Source organism: Chiloscyllium punctatum, chromosome 26 (genome assembly GCF_047496795.1).
Source record: "Chiloscyllium punctatum isolate Juve2018m chromosome 26, sChiPun1.3, whole genome shotgun sequence".
NCBI classification, from domain to species: domain Eukaryota; kingdom Metazoa; phylum Chordata; class Chondrichthyes; order Orectolobiformes; family Hemiscylliidae; genus Chiloscyllium; species Chiloscyllium punctatum.
Window position 1 is genome coordinate 46,299,929 of NC_092764.1, and position 19,317 is coordinate 46,319,245.

The 19,317-nt window shown below is 40.1% G+C and overlaps 1 long non-coding RNA gene across 1 annotated transcript in view; it reads left to right on the top strand.

Annotated features, from left to right (window-relative positions):
* The first annotated feature begins 4,068 nt into the window (after positions 1-4,068).
* LOC140496167 (uncharacterized) overlaps positions 4,069-19,317 on the top strand; it is a 36,664-nt gene continuing 21,415 nt past the window's right edge. The window contains exons 1-2 of the long non-coding RNA XR_011964192.1: positions 4,069-4,174; positions 4,759-4,949. This is a non-coding gene — a long non-coding RNA (uncharacterized lncRNA). The remainder of the gene's footprint in view (positions 4,175-4,758; positions 4,950-19,317) is intronic.

The window sequence follows — 19,317 nt, forward strand, 5'->3', positions numbered from 1 at the left end:
ATTTTCTGCATAGGCAAATTAACGTAGGTTTTAACTGTCTCCCAAGAGAAAATGAAAACTGCAGATGCTGGAGATAATGTCAAAAAACATGGTGCTGGAAAAGCTGCCGGTAAGGCAGCATCTGAGGAGCAAGAGAGTCAATATTTCAAGCATAAGCTCTCTATCAGGAATGGGGGGATGGGGTGTCCCAAGGGGCCTGAGAAGTGAATGGGAGCAGGGTGAGGCTGGGAGGTAGGTAGCTGGGAATGTGATAGGTAGATGAAGGTGGGGTGATGGTGATAGGCTGGAGAGAGGGTGGAGTGGATGGGTGGTAAGGGAGATGGACAATTCAAGAGGCCGGTGCCGAGTTAGAGGGTTGGGTACATTTCGAGCATTGCAATATCGACTGTCCTGCTCCTCGGATGCTGCCTGTCCGGCTGTACTTTTTCAGCACAACCCTTTGTGACTCCCAAATTGGGTGAAGCTAATGATTACCTTATACAACACATCTGTTACTTATTTTTAGGGTTTTTGCAGGGGTGCTGCTTATCTGAGCCAAACCATTGCCTGTCAGAGAAATAAAGATAAATAACGAACCATATCCCTAGTATTTAGGAGCACTTCCTTCTATCATCTGACCAGTGTAGTAGTTTGAGGATAATCCATGGAATAGTTCCAGTTCCATGACTGTACTTTTAGCTGAACTGCAGGGGCATTTTTCCCAATGTGGTGTCTGTCTAGGTGACTGTTAACCCCATTAGCACCCAGTCAGCTGTCACGATTTAATCTCCCGTACATCAGAACAAAGAGTGGTGTTCAGAATCTCTGCAATTTGAAGTGGATCTGGTGAAAATAGATTCTGGGTGGGGTGGAGGCCTAGACTGGTTTTGCAGTACAAAGTGAAGGTATTTTGGCTCCTCTTTAATCCCCTATAACATTCATCCATCTCATCATCACCCCACTAAAATAAAAAGAAAATAATCAGTCAGGTCCTATGGCTGGTTGGTCATCTTGACAATGGTTGGAGTGTGCATAGTATGTGTGTCAGCCAAGGTCAGGGTTCAAATCTCTCCTGCTCTAGAGAGTGTTACAATATATCTGAACAGTTGATTAAAAATATCTGTACATGCCAGCCTGATCAGGTCCAGACTGGCTTTAGGGATCCTACTGAGATGATTGGGTATTGAGTTCTATTTCAAATGTGACTCTGGAAACCTGAGGCCATTTAGCAGTAGAGACAGAGGAAGTCTATAGCAACAGTAGCAACTGGGCAGTCTGTTGTAATATGCTATTTTTGGTGTATGACCCAGCTGTCTTCCCTGCTTCAGGTAGGTGATAGGGCTGAAAATTAAGCTCCAGGTATGAAACAAAGAAGCTGATATTAAATCTATTTCAAAATTGCAATGCAAGTATTCTGATAGTTAAACATTATTGTTGATTAACAGAGAATGATTAATGTTTTTCACAGCAATCATTGGCACTTACTTAATAGATTCAATTTTTAATCTATAAAACAATATAGTTGAACTACATACTCAAACAGCAGAATCAGAGGAGCTGCTTGTTAAAAAGTCAGTAAAGTTGCCATAGTTATCAGACAATAGGGCTGCTCTGTTTTTAGTTTTAAAAAAAAACAACTGATGGTGGAGAAATAACAGAAAGTAAGGAGGAGAGTCCTTCATGGTAACCTCAGCCATTGCGGGAAATGAACTCATGCTGTAAACATTACGTGGCATTACAAACCATCCAGCCAATGGGGCTAACCACTACTGGTACATTGTACTACTCAATCTGTATCTTGAATGTTCTAGTCTGTTCTGATGGCTGAGGCACAAAGAAGACATTCAAGTGCTGAGAAACCTTTAAACTGGAACCTTGTATCCAGGGCATGACACACTCCAGGTCAACGTAGTCCTGATGTGAAGGTGCTGGTGTTGGACTGGGGTGTACAAAGTTAAAAATCACCCAACACCAGGTTCTCGTCCTACAGGTTTTTCACTTTTAAATGATGAGTGCTTATAAATAAACCTGTTGGACTACAACCTGGTGTTGTGTGATTTTTCTTTAACCAAGGTCAAGGTAAATATCAGTCATCCAGTTCAAAGTAAATACCAACTTAACATTATATTTTTAAAGAGCCTAAAAGCAACCATGAAGGAAGGCTAGTCCCTCACACTGATTGGCTTTGGTTCTGACAAGGGCTGACAGCTCAAGGAGACAACATAGAAACAGGCACAAAGTACCAATGAGATAACCTGTTAGACTTGTCACCAAAATTTGTGGTTCACCTGCAGCTTTGGATTGGTTCATGTAATTTTTTTTACAAAAGCCATAAGTTGACTGACTCAATAAAAAAAATATCAAAACTGAAGATGGGAAAACACATGAAATATCTCACTCCTTAGTTGGGCCAATTGGTGTCAAAATTTGAGAGAGTCCATGGAGAGGCGTAAAGTGAGGAATGAAAGTGAAAAAGCTTCTATTTTGGTCTGATTGCTGTCCGTGTTCTATCTTGTACTATATCCCTTTATCTCTCACTGCTGTGCTCTCTGCTCTATATTTGGCAATATTTCAATTTTATTTCTTATCCTGTTCTTCAATTGCTCCATGGCCCTCCCCTCATGATAATCAACCCCAGCCTTGTAATCCTGTAAGATCTCCGCGGTTCTCTAATTGTGGCCTCTACCAAACCTCTGATTCTCGTCAGTCTATCATCACCAGCTGGGTCTAGGCACTTATTTGTGGAACTTCCTCCTTAAGCCTTTCTGTCTTTAAAGATGCCTATCTTAAAAAAAATTACCTCTTTGGTCTCTAACACTAACTGTTAACACCTCTGCCTGATAGCAATATGAATTTGATTTTTCTCTTCCTAAGGAATTAAACTCACTTCATCTTTTCAGAAACAAATGAGTCCAGAATAAAGTCTGTTGGTCTGATTAGCTTGAGCACGGGAGTTAAAGTTAAATCCATAAACACCCCAGTATACAGACACTGTTCATTTAAATGCCCATTGCATTTAAAAAGTCAGAACTTTCTTATCAGTTCTATGATGAACCCATGAAAAGAAAGTGTTGCCAGAATCTACCATTTTCACCACAGTCTACACAATTTGTCGACTCACTGAATAATATCAGTGGAGATCCACATGTAGTTATATTTTTTTTTAACCTCAATTCAACTGACCAAAAGGCTTTCTCTTGTCTCAACAGAATGGCTGTTTGATGGGAGGGTCATTTTTCACTGGTATAATTCAACATTACTACTTCCAACAAGTGAGAGCTCAAATCTTCACCTGTTATTGACTGTGAAATGCAATGTCTTTTTTTTTGCAAAAGACCATTTATTATTACCACCTGTGTTATCGGATGAACAAATAAATCCGAGTTGGAACATTGTCTGAGAATTGCTGGTTTGTAAAACAGCTGGCAGTTAGATTCTCTCATTGTTTGTGGTTGCTTGTCATTTATTATATGTCACACTGCTATCTGTCAAATGTTGTGCAAGAGTAAATTGATTTGTGTCCGTTCTTAAGCAAAGGTCACTTTGATCAACACAATACAAAGCCAGCAAATTAAAAGTCTTCTTGACAGCATGCTGCTTGAAATGAAGGGGATAAAAAAGCTTGTGTAAAAATACATTTTATATTCACTTATATTATGGCCATAATTAACAAAATGAAACGTAATCTCAGTTTACAAAAGAATGGCTGGATTTCGCTGTTGAAATTCTTCAGAATGGTTAGAGAAAGTTATATTACTTAAGAGGTATGGAAGGATTCAAGGTTAGGCAAAATAGATCACTGATTTCTTCATTGTGTAATTACACAATTAGACCCTAGCCAAAAAAAATCTCTCAAATGTGCATCTTCTAATATTAAATCAGTGAGATTTCTTTTATGATTGATATTTTGGAGAATAATAGTTATTACTCTTCTGGCAATTATAATTTTTGTGTTTTAATACTGTAAAAACCTAAAGTACTGAGTAACATTGAAATATCTTTTTAGCATCTTAAGTTTGTAGGAAATCTGCTTTTATTCCATATTGATATCCATCCATCATTCTATAGTCCTTCCATTTCTCCAGGTCACACATCACCAGAACCGAGATGGTAAGGAGATAGAAGGATAGTCTGTGCATCGACCTCTGTCCACCAGATTGACTGCTTGAAGAATTGTCAGAATGGCACAAGCATGGTAATACCAATAGTAATCGGAGGTGTATTTAAAACTGGGTGGGTGTGATATCAGTTGTAAGGTTCTAATTACATTATAAACACCATTCAGTAGACATCCACTCCATCTGGTAAATACATGAGGTTGAACAGACTGTTCACAATCTTGGTCACTTGTCTAAACATGAGGTGAACTTCTAACCATGTGTCTGCCATTAATAAGACTTTTTAATTTCACCCTCCATAGCATTGCCACCCCTATTTTCATTCATCTGCTAATGAAAATCTCATTTGTGCCTTTGTTACCTCTAATTTTAAGGTAGGAATTAATCACATTATCAGGTCATACATCTTCTAAGCAATGATGGAAGTGGTCCTCCACAGATTTCCCCATTGACAACTGCAGAGAAGGAAATATTGGGGATGCATAGCATTTCCTAGTCTATTGAAGAGGTGTACGGCTACCTGGGAATACAACTATGCGTCAGCAACTCACATGTCATACACCATTCGGCCACCATGACTTACTATCAGCAGCAAGTAAAATATAATTAGAAAAGATTTATTCTTACCTTATTAGTACTAATGCAGATCTTTTCTCTACAGGGACTTTATGCATATCGTTCATCAGGGAGAATGAACTGACTGAGGGGGCAGGGACTGTTGAATGACCCTCTCTGAGCTTGGCTCAACTGGACACAGATCAATGAAAAGGAGAATCATTGAAGGGAAGCATAAAATGTGCAAGTAATGTGCAGACCTTCCATGCACATTGTCCACAAATAAAAAGATCAAAGGTGAGCCACCTCAAGCATGGAAATTTGACAGTGCCAATCCCTGTGGGATGTCTTCTTCCATTGGTAAGTGGCCAGTTATGTGGAACATTAATTGGTTCAGAGTTTGTGCAGGTCATGAATGGGGCCATTAGTAAGATGCACAAAGGATTCTTTAGATGTTTGCAGGGTGTATAAGGGGGAAGTGTGGCTGTTGCTTGTGACTCTCTTACATCTGCCCAGTGGTAGCAAGTAGTTGAATCATATAGTGCTAAATGAAAGCCTGGCATTTCCAAGCAGTTTGAGCGGCTGATACTGTGTTGTGAGGTTGGGGAATGGCAAAGGTGCTGTCTTTACCATCTGCTTTCTTTTCTTCATTGAATATGTTTGCAGACCATATATTCTCAGCTGTTTGATCCTCCTGTATATACATATGTAACATACCATGACCTTTCTGGGGACTGTGGTTGCTAAATACTGAAGGGACCCTCCAGATTTGCTCATGCATATGAATGCATTTCAGCATGTGACACATTTGCTTTCATATACCTGCCATTGGATTAGTCTTTGTCTATGCTAGATGGATTTGTCACAGTTGGCATTGGGTAGGTTTTAAGGAGGAGTGTCCTATGTCTTTCAACAGTCGTCTCCAAGATCCAGTTTGTAAATCTAAACTCATTGGAAAGTTTGGAATAACACAGGCCGAAACCATCATGACAACTTGACATTGATTGAATGGCCAGAGGGTGCCCAGATTTTCAAGTTGTGTGAAGCCAATGTGTCACTCTGCCTGTGGGATGACCACCAGACACACAAATCCAAACACTGCTCCTGCTGGTTCTTGTGCTGACCAGAAAGGCTGATAGAATTCTTTGCTCTTGCAAACAATCTGTCAGTGAATGATTCCCCATTATGCTTGTGTGCAGCCAAGTGAAAAATGCTGAATGTATTTCTGGCCAAAGAAAAATGACCAAAAAAAAAATAAGGCTGGTGGTGAATTTGACAGCCACTTGCAGTTTCTGGCCATCAGCTTCAATAGGAAGCTGTCGTCCTTCTGGGAGTCTGCTGATTTCTGCCACTTCCTGATAAAATAACCTTTGCATGTGAAGCATTGCACTTCTGAGAGGTCAACAAAGTTCAGTCTCTCCCATTCTAGTACACAGTTGCTAGCTCCTGAGTACTGCATTTTTTCAGTCTTGACTTCTGTGCTGACCACTAGCAGGTCTGTCCACCACATGGCTTTTCCTCCTTATTTGTGTTTAAGCCTCAGGTAACCCTGGCAGTGCCCATCTTGATCTTCATCTCAGTGTACTATAAATTCAATAATGTAGCCCTACTTCAAGTGGAAATATGTAACTCTGTCACCACTTTCTAAGGTCAGGATGGACTGTAGGCTGCATTCTCTACAACTTGCATAGTATTACAAATGTTGAATTATGGCATGGATTCCATAATAACGGCCTGTATCTTTAAGACAGTTACATGCTATTTAGGTCATGTGACATTCCAGTGTAAAAGGTATCCAACTTGCTTCCAGTCACTCTGTCTGTGTAGTGGAGATAGTAGAGTCGGTCAGCTGCATGTTTGCAATATACAGTAATGTCAGTAAACATAGGACTCAGCCTTTGTGCGTCAGTCAATGGTATTTTAGCCTTGTAACAAACTTTGAGATATCTGAATCAATAAAATTCCAACTATTTGTGATATACATTACGTGGTCTTGCATGAAGAAAGTCACAAACTGCAAAAGAAGAGGAGCAACAAATAGAGAAGTTTGTGCAAAACCCTGTCTCCAGAAGATTTTGAATCAATGCTGTCATCAATCCTATCATCACATATGCAAACCAACTGATGTGAAGCTAGAACATTGGATACCATAACCGTTCAGCACTCTTCAGAGACACTGCATGGGACTGCAGGATGGTCCTTGCAGTAGCATTTCTTAAAGGGCCATGCAGCCAAATTTAAACTTAATTTTCAGTGACATTTTCAATCACAAAATATCCAGAAGTTTCCTGGAGAGCTTGTGAAGGGTTTTTTAGTATTGAGGTCCTGGATTTGCTGCAGAGTAGTGCTACAGCCTTACACAGCAGACAACTTGGTGATCTGCCCACATGACAGCTGCCGCAAGTAGTGGGGACTGCGGTTACAGTAGCATTGCCTGCAGGGTAGCAAGAAGGCGGAGCAGTCTGCAGAGAGGGCAGCCACTGCATCATGTCCTCCACATTTGGAGGTTGATTCCCACAGCTTTCTGACAGGCTGTGCAATGTACCCAGCGTTTCATTGTGACTTTCAAATCATCAACATCCTCATTTGACTCCTTTGTAGCAAAACCTATCTGTGACTGTCCTCTGGGACCTGCCAAGTGAATGTTACCCCCAATCTGACTGCAGATCAGTTGTGGCCACTTGCCAGGTACTGACTGACAATTTCCCTACTGGCCTTCAGTATGCAAGACTGACTGGTATCTGAGCTGATAGCTGCAAGTGTCAAATTGAGTGATGAGGCCCCTTCATCTTGGCTCTGTTGTTGTACTGAGTCTTTCTTCTGGGTGCATTGTTCAGACAGGCAGCAATTCCTGGGTGTCCGGAAACAGGAATTTGAAAAGTGGAAGGTTGGTACGACAAAAGTGGGTGAGTAGGAAAGCAAGAGGCCTTGGGAAACTGCAGTGATTGTAATGAGGTCAGCCAGATGGACCTTATATAGAATATGATTTTCTTGATATGGGGCTGTTAATCTGGTCCAATCAGGGAGCCCTGGCTGATGGATTAAAAACAGGAGTGTCCGACATCCTGTTCACAGGCTCTGAGAGAGCTGGATCAGTGCCAAGAACTCTCCACATGTAAGCAAAGGGTAGCTTGGTGACAGGATGCTGCCCTTTGAGGAGATATTTCAGTCACACCATTTGCAAATTGCTCATGTTAAAACAGCAGGAAGAGGATGTGCTGGGAGTTGGGAAGGGGCAGACAGTAGGAATTGTTTGGAAGATTGAGGATGATGCTAAGTCCCTGAGTCCAATTGCAATCAGTTACATGATGTTAAGAGCTGTTTCCTTTATCAGGCTCAGCAGATGTTAATTTTCTTATTCTCCATGGACTCAGCTTTACTCCCTTCCATTGTGTTTCACCTTGCCCAAGAGACAAGGCAGAGTGTCTTCTGTAACAGTTTTGGGTGATGTGTCTACTATAGCTCTGTGGCTGGAAGTAAATGGTGGCTGTGAGAGCTAGGTGTGAGGTTTGCATTAGTTCAAACTTTTTGAGATCAGCCAAGGTAAAAGATTGTTGTATAAAGAACAGGAGCCAGCTCCTTCCCTCCTCGCTTGGGAGTATATTGACTTGAGGGTGTCGTTTCCAGACTGGTAACGAATTGGGATGCTTTGTCCAAGGAATAGTAGGAGCAATGTGTCCACCCTGAACGAACCCATGAATTCCTCACCTTCATTTCAATGGTAAATTTTAGAATGCCTACAAAATCCAGTATCTGAAACTAAATTTAAGTGCTGGTCAAAATCAGGATATTTAAATATTGTAAACAGATCCATCTTTCAGGAAGAGTTTACATAAAAGTTGCCATGGTCTTACCAGATCATAGCGCTGTTTTCTCTTGAGAGAGATAGAGAGAGAGAACTGTTGGTAGTTTAACCTGAGGGTCACCATGCCTCAGATAAGGGGAGAGGTTGAGAAGGAGAGACCTTCATGGTAGCCTCAGCCGGTGCGGAATTGTTGGCATCACGCTGCATCACAAAGTAGCCATCCAGCCAACTGAGCTAACTGACCCACTTTACATATAGGAAGTGCACCTGATGTAAACATTAATCAATGCAATGCTGTTGGGTTCTGTACCTGTCAACATTTTTGTTGATTTTACCAACCCCACCAGTCATAAATCGGTGCACTCTTCACAATTTAAATGTACAAAAGATTAGCTTCATTGGCCAGATAGCTGGGTTGTGCCGTACAGTGATGACAACAATGTGTGTTAAATTCTTGAACTGGCTGTGGTTACCATAAAGGATTCTCTTTCTTAACCTTTCCTTCACCTGAGGCATGATGACCCACAGGATATGCCACAACCAGCCATCTTTCTCTAATGAGAGAGGAGCCCCTATGAGAGGGATTGTTTAGCTCAGTTGGCTGGATGGCCAGTTTGCAATCCATAGTGAAGCCAATAACATGGCTCCAATTACTGCACTGGCTGCGATTATCATGAAGAATTCTTCTCAACCTCTGATATGCTGATGGTGACTATGCCTTCTTAAACATGTAATTTTATTTTATAATTTTCAATGTTTGAAATCTATGCAAAGGAGTTTAAGAGACGTTATATGGTTGAAAGATAATGTGTTTGGCTGAGAACTATAGGGATCTTTCTGTAAAGTATAAGCAGGATGAGTGAATGATTTCATTCAGTAACCATAATGCTACTTTTATTGTAGGCTCAAATGGAATCTATATATTGAATTCAGTTCTGACAAAAGGTCATGAACCAAATCTTTAACTTTGTCTTATGTCTTTCAGATGCTGCTACACTGATTGCACTTAAAAAAAATTCTGTCTTTAGTTAAGATTTACAGGAGTTATCTTTGTTTTATTCTGTTGAAAATATTGTTTTGCAATTATTAAAATGGTAAATGGGTTAGATTTGATTTTACACTTCTTCTCCCTTGCTGTATTCTGTTTAACATCCAGACAACCCACAATTCATGCGATTTGCCCTCCTTTCCCACCCAAAAACTGATCAACAGCATCCTGTTTCTTGTGTCATCAATTTCCTTCGTAGGATGTTTTCAGAAATTTTTTATTGCGACTTCTACATATATGTGTGGATTTATTGATTAGGTTAGCACTACCCTAGGTCTGCCTGTGACAATATTTCTGGAAAGAGCATTGTATATTTAATGTTTATAGTGTTCATTCTTTGTGCTACTGTAACACTTGTACAACAACTAGGTACCACTCAAATCTCAATTTCAAGGCAGACCTAACATCTTACATTGGATCAAATTGATTTTGTCCACTTGGGATAGCCAGATGACAAATGGTGCATCTTGGACATCCCCTGCATGACTCATAGCTGAAATGCTACCTTTATTTCCAAAAAAAAATTTTGATTTTCATTGAGGTACTGCTTTTCAAGCTGTTTCATTGGTAGGTCACACCATATTGTTCATTCCAAAGGGTTTTACCCTTTGTCAATTTTCTTTGACGGTTGATTAAACGGATCACTTTATCATCATTTGTCTGTGGTGCAGACTGTTTTTATTCTGTCTCTGATCCCTCTTGGGTTACAGCTGTCATAACTCATTCAGCTTAATAGCATTGAAACTTGTTACAGAGCTCCTCACATGGCTTTAACACAGACATAGTGCATACTGTGAGAAATTAGAGATCAGTATTATTAGCAACGTGTCATCAAATTGCAAAGGATGTGCTGCAACCAAGTAAGAATGTAACAATATTACCATTCTATAAGGTTTCATGTGTTGAGCAATGTTTCAGAGTGGCAATATGTCTGTGCATTGCAATTTCAGAATACTCAAAAAAAATTGTCATGCTTTAGTGCAAGAAACTTGTCTTCCATTTAATGGTTCAGGCAGTTTTTTGCCACCTGACACTTCATAGATGGCAATTGTGACTTACAGCTGCAATATATTGTAGCACATTACATACAGACAAAAGTAGTGTCAATGTCAACTGTGGGTTGCTACTGTAGCTGTGAGGTATGGTCAGGACCCTTCAGTTATGCCATGATTGCAGGATTGATCTGGATTTAGCACTGGCACAGTTTTGAAAGATAACCCACACAATTTTAACTTTGGGCCAATTATTGATGGCTGAGTAGCAATATGAGTTATGGACTCATTTGCTACTCCAGAAGTAAGACCACCGAAGTTTTAATTGTCAGGATTCATCTAAATACAGTATCATTGATTGACTAGTTATCCACTGTGATTGAGATGTTAGCGGGAAGTGACAGAAAGTCACAAAGCCAAGAGGCTGCCTGCTAAAAACAGTTAACTGTGATGGACTGCTGGAGCTTGTATATCTACACTCCTCAAGGACAGTTTTTATAAAAATATGAAGTTGCCTTTTGGTCCCTAACTGACCTTAATCATTTTCACTGTTACTTCAGCTGGGTACTATTGTATGATCAGTTCTGAGTTGTTGGTAGAAAGTAGTCTGCACCCAACAACGACGACAATTTAAGTATCTATGCTAAAATACAGGACATGGTAAGAGAAGACATCTATGGAACCCTACACACCTGGGTCCTGATTTCTAAGACAAACCTATAGATGGTGATAGAGAAAAAAAAATTCTGGTGTTTGTGTCGTGTCAAAGGATGCTGTTTAGATAGATTGGTGTACATTTGTTGTGTATTGAAATCTTTCAGAATGTATTATATATAGATAGCAGGGTTTATTCTATTTTATCTTTTCTTTTGCAAACTAACTTCTGTTTATTGTTAAAATCAAATCTGCAGCATAGTGTGTCCATGTTTCAGTGAACGACCACCTTATTAAATGCAAAAAAAAGCAAATATGATCCAGTCAAACTGGTTTCAGTCTAAACTCTGACTTGTGCTGATCTGGAATCATAACACTTTGGCCTAAAAGGATCTGAAAGAATTCATGCTTGATTGAGCATAGTAAACACATTATGACGATGTTTTGAGAACTTAGAAATTGTAAGAGTAGACCTGGGGGAGTGTGCCCCTATAACATGCTGTATGATATAAGTTATCATGCATTAAAGGTCGTGTTGTTTGTGCAGTAAGATTCTTCCAGTTCGACCAGAAAGACTGATACTGTTAGACCATAAAACCATATGGCTCAGAAATAGATCATTCAGCCCATCAAGTCTCTGCTGCCATTTGATTGCTTCAGATTTCCAAGGCCTTTCCCCATTTAGGAAATAGTCTGCGCCTCTATTCTTCCTACCAAACTGCATAACCTCACACTTTCACACATTTGTATTCTATCTGTCACTTCCTTATCCATTCTCCTAGCCTAGAGTCATACAGCATGGAAACAGACCCTGCAGACCAACACCTCCACGCTGACCAGGTTTCCCAAACTGAGCCAGTCCCATTTTCCTGCGTTTTGGCCCACATCCTTCTAAACCTTTCCTATTCTTGTACCTATCAAATGCCTTTTAAATTCTGTAACTGTAGCTCCATCTACCATTTCCTCTGACGGGTTATTCCATATACGAATAAGTCTTTGTGTGAAAATGCTGCCCCTCAGGTTCCTTTTAAATCTTTTTCCTCTCAACTTAAACTTATGCCCTCTTGTTTTGAATTCCCCTACCCTAGGGAAAAGATCTTTGCCATTCAACTTATCTAGGTCTCTCGTGATATTGTAAACTTCTATAAGGCCACCCCTCAACCTCCTACACTCCAGGCAATAAAGACTCAGCCTATCCAGCCTCTCCTTATAACTCAAACTATCCATTCCCAGTAATATCCTTTCCAATTTCATAATATCCTTCCTATGGCAGGGTGAGCGGAACATAGTACTCCAAAAGTGGTCTCACCAACATCATGTACAACCTCAACATGATGTCCCAACTCCTATATTCAATGGTCTGACCAGTGAAGGCAAATGTACCAAATGCCCTGTCTATCTGTGATGCCACTTTCAAGGAAATATATACCTGAACCTCTGGGTCTCTCTGTTTGGCAATGCTTCCTGTACACTGCAGCCTCCCAGCCTCCTCAACACTATCTGTCCCTCCACCTGTCTTTATGTCATCTGCAAACTTAGCAACAATGCCATTTTCCTTTATCCAGATCGTAAATGTATAAGGTGAATAACTGTGATCCCAACATAGATTTGTGCAAAGCACCACTAGTCATCTGCTGCCATCTTAAAAAAGACGGATTAGATTACTTTGGGCTTGAAGTAACCTAAACACCATATTGACCATGCACTAAATTGTCTCATGCTTTATGTTTGTATAAATTTCATGTGCCCTTCCTACCTCTGAAGACCTCTACCCAGCAGCTATCCATTACTTGGTGTGGATAAATTTTTTTTCAGTTTACTGTGACCCGTTGTGAGCTTTCCCTGTCCTTGATCACAGAGTTTCCCATCTTGTGATCTGGTGACTAGCTTGTCTGTGGAGTCTTTTGACCACTCCACTGCCTCTTCAGGCTTTTCACCCTCTTTTATAGTCAGATTGCTCAGCTAAACTCATACGTCATCTGCTGCACTGTTCTGATGCGAGGCACTCCATTGCTGTTAGTTCTATAGGTCTGATCACTGCTTGTCACCATGTTGTATGATCAAATTTGGATTATTGATGGGAGGTAGCATCAATGACATTAGCAACTTTAATTATAACTATATAACTATTAAGACAGGAACCCTACTTACCCAGGCCCCAATTCCATGTGATTTGACCTAGTTGTGACATCTTACACACATTTGCAATAGCTATTATTACAGTAAAGAGTACAGCAAGCCAGGCAGCATCAGGAGATAGAAAAGTCAACATTTTGGGTATAACCCTTCTTCAGGACACAAGTTAAAGCTGAAATGTTGACTTCTCCACCTCTTGATCCTGCCTGGCTTGCTGTATTCTTCCAGCCTCCTATTTATCTACTTTGGATTCCAGCATCTGGAATTTATTTGTCTCTTAACAATTATTAGAGTAAAGGTCTAATTAACACTTTTTACTCTGCAGAAGTTGCGGCAATTCCCTGGTGTGTAAAGGGTCAATTCTCACTGTGTAATATGCTAAGGGAACACAAGTATGTCATCATGAGAATTGATGACATTGCACAATCTTGCCTTTTCTTGCAACCTCATGGCTAGATTCAGCCACAGTAACATTTTTAAAAAAAAATAAAGTTAATATTTTCCTTTCCTCAGCAGGTGATCTGCAAGTATTGTGTATTAGCACAACAGGTCAAGAACATTATACGTTGATCGCTGAGTTAAACTTGAAATGTAAAACAAAGACCTGCCAGTTTTGAATACCATGGTTTTGCTGCTCGCTCAATTAAACAAATTTAAAATGGGAACCATACTATTTTTACAGTAGTTAGAGTTATGCAGAAATATTGGTATTGAAGTTTTGGAAAAGAGAGATTAACACTGCGATCTGCTATTTGTTATGAGATTCTGGTCACAAATTATTATGGTGAGCGTATGAACATTTAAGACTGCATATTATATTTATACTTGGAAAAAATTCAGTATTTTCTGTTGAGTTATATATTCCAAAGCTGTGAATTGTGTGATTATCACTCTGTGCTGCATAAAAGATATTTTCCCTCTGGAATCTTTTAATTGTATTGTTGGCAAACCAAGAGTTTGCAGCAATATATTACATTGAACAAAGATGAGATGAAGTCCCATGAAGGGAATTCTGTGATTAAAAGCACAAATGTTTGAAGCCTCAAATGCTTCAAAAGATACAATCATTATTGCCAGTATACATGACACAGGTCATCATTACTGTTTCCTCACAAGACAACATACATGGGGTTTATTGGAAAAGTTGATGTCAGCATTTCCTATGTGATAAAGATAGGTGATATGAAATTGGGCTGGATTTAATGGAGACAGTATAAGTTCCATCACTAGGACTAAAAGAGGGAGATGAACTTGCTTAGGGTCCAGGGCTGCACCATATCAGCAGCAACCCGTTAGGTGGCTGCCACCAGGATTCCCATGTCGATCAAGGATGGCTTCCTGCTTCTATGAGCCTACGACCAATTGGAGAGTTGCTATTTTATGGTGGTTGTTGCAGGAGCTGCACTTGTGGAGGAGAATACATCGATGGACGATGAGCTCATAACCCAGCAAGTGAGGGTATTGAGGCATGTTTAAGGGGAGGCCAGTTAATGTGTGTTGGCATAATTGTGGGTGTGGTCATTGCCATCATGGGTAAAGTGTGCCTGAAAGGGGAGGATCCCACCTCTCCAAACTGCTGATGTGTATATAGTGGTCTCCCCATATGAGGGAGCCAGAGAATTACCCCAGGCATTGGCAAAAAGCCAGTGGAGATGGGATGAGGCCATTGATTATCATCTTAAATAGTTTGGTTGAGTCCTGGGCTGGATGATCAGTTGCCACATATTGCCTTCCCATGCCATCTTGCCAATCATACCATCTCACAGCCTTCCCACAAAGTGCTGGTAAAATCCAATTCTTTAGAAAGTCATTGGGTCATGTAACATACCAACAGCCCTTCAGCCTGCCAATATTTATGCCAACCAACAAACACCAAACTATACTGATCCAATTTATGTGCTGTTGGTCTATAGCCTATTATTACATTGGCATTATGAGTACTCCTCCAGATGCTTCTTAAATGTTACAAGAGTACCTGCCTCTTCCACCTTCTAGGGCAGCATGTTCCAAATTTCAAACACCTTCTGGATGAAAAACATTTTCCTTGAATCCCATCTAGTCCACTTGCACCTGACCTTCAATGTATGCCATCTGGTCTTAAAACACATGTGCCATGGGGAGAAAATTCTCATGATCTACCCTGACCATGCCCTCATAATTTTGTATAAGAAAATCAGATCCCCTCTCAGCCTCATCTGCTCCAAAGAAACCAAACCCAGCCTATCCAGTCTCTCCTCATAACTGAGACATTCTGTCACAGGCAACATCCTGACGAATCTCCTCTGCACTTCTCCAGTGCAATCACATCCTTCCGATAATATAGCGACCAGAACTGCACAAGTATTCCATATGTTTTATAAAGTTGGAACAAGACTTCCTTGCTTTTACATTTCTATGCTCCAGCTAATGAAGGCAAACCAATATTTTGCACCAGTCTTTATGTTGGAAAATAACTTTGAACATCCCATTAATACTAAAGAACACTGGGGAGGACTGAAGTACCATCACGATTAGTAGTAGTCTTAAACAAACTAATTGGACTAAAGGCAATTAAGTCACTTCACCTGGATGGTTTGAATCCTAGGATCCTAAAAGTGGTAGCTGCAAATATAGTAGACCAGTGGTTGTATTTTTCTAAACCTCGCTGGATTCTGGAGAAGAGCCAGAGGATTGGAAAACTGCTAATGAGACACACCTATTCAAAATGGGATGGATGCAAAAATCACTAACTGCAGACCAATTAGCCGAACATCTATTGTTAGAAGGTATTGGAATCAATTATTAAGGCAGTAATAGCAGAATGTTTGGAAAATTGGAGTCTAATCAGGCAGAGTGAGCATGCCTTTGTGAAAGGGAAATCATGTCTGACTAATTTATTAGTGGTTGAGACTTCCTTGAAAGAAAATGGATAGAGGGAAGCCAGTATATGTTTTGTATTTGGACTTCCAGAAGATGTTTTGGCAAGGTACCTCCGAAAACGTTAAGATAAATCAAGAGCCTATAAGCTTGGAATAATCAATTGGCTATGGACAAGTAACCAGAAGTGGGGCTAAAGAGTTATTTTTCAGGGATCAGTGCAACGACTCCAACTGTTTACAAAATATATTAAAGACTTGGAGGAAGGAAATGAATGTACTATACTATAGCCAATTTTACAAACAACACAAAAGTAAGTGGAAAGGCAGGTTGTGAGATGAACACAAGCAATTTAAAGAGATATTGATGCATTTAGTAAATAGGTAAACAGTTGCCAAATGGAGTATGATGTGCGAAAATGCAAAGTTGTTCATTTTGGAAAGGAGAACAGAAGATTATTTAAGTGGAGGAAAACTATAGGAAGCTGCAACACAAAGGGACTCTGAAGTACTTGTGCATTAAACACAGAAAGCTATCATACTGGTACAGCAGGTAATCAGGATGGCTAATGAATGTTAGCCTTTATTTCAAAGGGTTGGAGCATACGTGTAGGGAAGTATTACTGTAACTGTTCAAGATGATGATGAGACCACATCCAGAGTGCTGTGAGCAATCTTGGTCCCCTTATTTCAGGAAAGATATAATTTCATTGGAGGCAGTTCAGAGAAGGTTCACTAGGATGAACCCCAGTATGGAGGGATTGACTTACGAGCAATGGTTAAACAGGTTGGAACTCTACTCACTAAAGTTTAGGAGAATGAGAGGAGATCTCATTGAAAAATATAGGATTCTTAAGGGGCTTGACAAGATAAATACTGAGAGGATGGTTCCCCTTGTGGGAGAGTCTAAGGCCAGAGGGATTTGCCTCAGAATTAAGAGGGGCCAATTTGAAATTGAGATGAGGAGGGATTTCTCCTTTTAGAGAGCTGAGAGTCTTTAGGACTCCTTGCCACAGCGGGTTGTGGAGGCAGACACCTTGTGTATACTTAAGGCTGAGCTAGAATGGATTCCTGATCCATCAGGGAATTAAATGACCTAGGAAAGGGAAAAAAATGGACATGATGAATGTTGGATCAGCTGAGATCCTTTTGAATGGAAGACCTGGTCTGACGGGCAAGCAGCCTACTCCTGTTCCTTATGGTCGTCTTACTGTCTTGACTTGTATGCCTTCTTCACCACCGTGTCAACCTGTGTTGATACCTTGCCTTCCAAAATGTTCATATCCACAGATGCTGCCAGACCTGCTGAGATTGCCAGCAATTTCTGTTTCTCTTGCAAACTTAACTAATTCCCATGGTGGGACTTTGTTTTGGGGAGGTCATAAACAGGACAAAGAAAAAGTCTCCTATGCTACTGACAAAGCACTAATTTCCATTAAATATTTAGCTATGGAGTTATATTAATGAAACTGTTCAATATCAATATGTTTATAAATCTACAGCAGTTTTATGATGGCTTTTAGAATCAGTACTGTAAACATCCATAGTGTAAATAAGCTCACCAACACTGCCAAGATAAGATTCAACTTCACATCTCTCTCATATTCTGCACAGCCGTCTAGTAACTTTCGTGTTTAGCCCCATCATTTTCAATTCTCCCCCAACGTCTGGTCAGGTAATCTGGAGATCCATGTATCTTGGTTCAAGAACCATGGGAAGCCTCTTGGTGATTTCAATGAGTTTTCAAACTAATTCAACTAGGTGTTGAAAGTTCCATATGAAGTGTCAATGTTCTTCCTCATCTTCCCCAGCACAGAAATTTGCATTTGTGTAGCGCTGATAAAGTCAGAGATATCCTGATGGCCAGGTAGTCATGGCAGCAGTGTAGACAGAAGCTGTGCATCAGGATCTTGCAAAAATTCCACTGCAACTAGGGGAATTGCTTGGCAAATTGACAACTCTGATAACATTTCTCCAGTTTAGAACCTTCCAGAAAAGCTCTTTAAAGCTGATTAATTCAGAGGAATCCAACTCATTTAAGCTAATAGTCTAGAAATGTTTCTGATCCTGATTGGAATTTCTGGGTCACAGTGTTACAGGGGTCAATGCTGGCAATCATTGCTCTCTTCCTAGAAACCTGGCACAAAAGCTTGGAACAACCGAATAGAGAGGGTTTAACTCTAGTTGTAGGCATGTAAGTTGGGAAGTTGATTTGCAGACTGGAAGCAGTAGGAATAAAATTCAATAAATTCCAGAAGACTCAGTACAGCAGTGCTTCACAGGAGGCTCCAAATCACTGAGGATACCAACTAGACAGAGGACAAGACATCTGCAAATCAACTTCCTAGCTCAGTGACATCAGAGCTAAAAATCTTCATGCAAGCCGAGAGAGGATTTAAACAGATCACTTTAGTTACATCTATCTGAATGTTAATCAATAAGGCAAAAAAAAAATGGTCACAGCACTGATTTACACAATTGGTCAATATAACCTGATATTCAGTAATAAACTAGGTGTTGACCATGATGCCATTTGATTTGCTCTTCATGGATTTCTGGTCATTGTTCTTTTCAATTATGTTTCCACTTCCACATGAAAAGACTTTTTGCTAAAACCATAAGCACTTTCTTTAACAGGAAGAATGATAAAGGCAACTACTTAAACAGAGGTGTAGAGAGAGTTATATGTTCTAGTGCATGAGTCGCACGAGTTAGAATGCAGGTACAGCACTTAATTACAAAAACTAATGGAATGTTATATTTTAATATGAGAGATATTGAACATCAAAGTAGCTATATTATCTTCGGCTCTATATAGCACTGGTGTGTAATTCAGGTCTCCTTCCTTAGGGAAGAATGTAAATGCATTGGAGACGATGCATAAGAACTTTACCAAATTGATGGTTCGACTGTGTGAGTTATCTCAGCAGGGTATGTCAGAAAGTTGGGGCCTGTTTCCATTCCAGTTAATGAGATTGAGGGTTGACTTGATTGACGAGTATATGATCCTGAATGGTCTTGACAAGGTGGCTATGGAAACAATGTGTATACTTTTGGGTGAGTCAAGAACTTGGAGGCATTGTTTTAAAATTAGATCTCACCATCTTAGGACAGAGCTGAGGAGAAATTATTTCTCTCGAATGGTTGTGTGACATTGAAAGCTGCCTTGGATGGT